Genomic DNA, 2,140 nt, shown 5'->3' with positions numbered 1-2,140 from the left:
ACACCGAGCATGTAATGAAGAACAAAACGCCTGCATTCGTGATGAAGTGTGTGTGACGCTGAGTGTGTGTGTGTGTGTGTTGTTCAGGTTTACAGTATGTGAGAGTGTTGAGCTTGTGTTTGGGTGATTAGTCTGGTTGGCCAGCGATAGAGAGAGTTGATCAATACTGCATCGATCGGAGCTTCAGAGCGTCAGGGGGATTGAGAGAGAGAGAGAGAGAGAGAGAGAGAGAGAGAAGGGCTGCAGGTTGACTTTTAAAAATCCTTTACTCTGGAGATGACAAATAATCCTTGGAATTGGAAGGAACACGAAAACACTTGGATTTCCAGCTGAATCCAGCCGTGGAGAGACACACAAGCTGGTTTACACACAGTTAGAGAATGTTTCCACCAACATGCTTCACTCTCAAAATAAATACATAAATAAAGCAAAGGGGCGGATGATGGATATGGAAGGCAAATGGGGCCAAAAACTTGAATGCATGAAATTCGTCTGTGTCAGCATGCACTGTTTTTCTATGTTAATGCAACAGCAGCCGAAGACAGTGCTGTATATTTCTATATGTTCTATGTGTATTATAGTTTTTATATTTTACATTTTCATTTTCATTGCAGTTAAAGCTCTATTTTTGTTAATTTTATTATTATTATTCTAAATGTGTCTATGTAGTTTCTTTGTTTATTTTTAGTTTTTTTTATTCATTTTATTTTTATTTTTTATTTAAGTTTTTGGTAATTTTAGTGCATCAAGTGTAACAAATATAAGAATGGAAAAATATATTTTATTTTAATATATTTTTAAGAAACCAACTCTTTAATGGTTTTAGTTTTAGTTAATAACCTCTGGTTGCTTGGGTATTAATAGTAGTTTCTATGCTGTTTATTATATTTTCCAAATACTATTATAGGTTTTATTATCATTTTGAATTAATGTTTATATTTTCCATTTTTATTTTAATTTTAGTTGAAGTTTTAGTAATTTCTTCTGTGTTTTAATAAAAAAATCAACATAGTTATTTATTTATTTGTTTATTTATTATTATTTATTATTTTTATCTTTTAGTTTTAGTTATTTTAGTACATAGAGATAAACTAAATGAATATGAGAAATATTGCCTTGGCATCTAACTAGAATTATTATTGTTTTTTTAAAAGTATTTTATTTCAGTTCATGATTATTGTATTTCAAGTTTTAACTTACTTTGGTTAACTATAATAGCCCTGGTTGCTAGGGTATTCTGATTGGTTGATATGTAGTTGCTAGGGCGTTATGTTGATTGTTACTTCTTAAGTTGAAAGCTGAAGTCTACTAATAATTTTTTTCCTAATACAAATAAAATACCATTTTATTTGTAATACTCACCCTAAAATGTTGCTTTTATTCCAGGAACCAAACAATATTTCTAAATAAAGCCTACATTAAAAAAGAAAAAAACTCCAAAATACTATTCATTCAACTCATTCTTATGAATGCAACATTGCTTTTATCCTCATAAATGACTGTCAGTTGCATGCATTTGTTGTTTGCAGGTGTTTTCTGCACTGAAGTGGATTAAAGTCTTCATAGTGTTTCGTTACGGCTTGCAGCGCCAATGCAATGAGTGCAATCAGGCTTTATAAAAACACACCGTGGATGAGAGTTGGGAAGCTGATTGGAGAGCCTTACAGAAGTGTGTGTGTGTGTGTGTGTGTTCACAGCCCCTGAACGCTGCAAAAGGCATTGTTATTAGTATTGATCCATATCCTTGACTTAGGTGGTAAAAATGTGCTCTATTATTAGGCTGTGTGCTGTGTTTTCACTATTTGAGAGCGGTCCTCTCCAGGATGAGATGTGTGGAAGCCTCTAAATCTTGTCTCAAATACACAATGAAGACCTTTAAAGGTCAGGTTACCTTAATATGGACCTCCAGTCTAATGGAAATTGCATATTGTTGTTGGTCTCTCTCAACTGGAGCATGAATGTTGTGAAAGTGTTAAATAGATGCACTTTAAAAACAAACCAAAATGACTCTTTAGAGAAAAGGAAATAAAGGAAAAAGAGTCAGTGAGATACTCATATAGAGTTTTTTAATGTGTTGAATTGGTTACTTTATTTTTTTTTTTTTTAGCTAAAGTTAGTCAGTATAGACTTCATTAGTTTT

The sequence above is a fragment of the Carassius auratus genome, unplaced genomic scaffold, assembly GCF_003368295.1.
Source record: "Carassius auratus strain Wakin unplaced genomic scaffold, ASM336829v1 scaf_tig00039997, whole genome shotgun sequence".
Classification (NCBI taxonomy): Eukaryota; Metazoa; Chordata; class Actinopteri; order Cypriniformes; family Cyprinidae; genus Carassius; species Carassius auratus.
The sequence above is the reverse complement of the archived record's forward strand: the minus strand, read 5'-3'. Positions refer to the sequence as shown.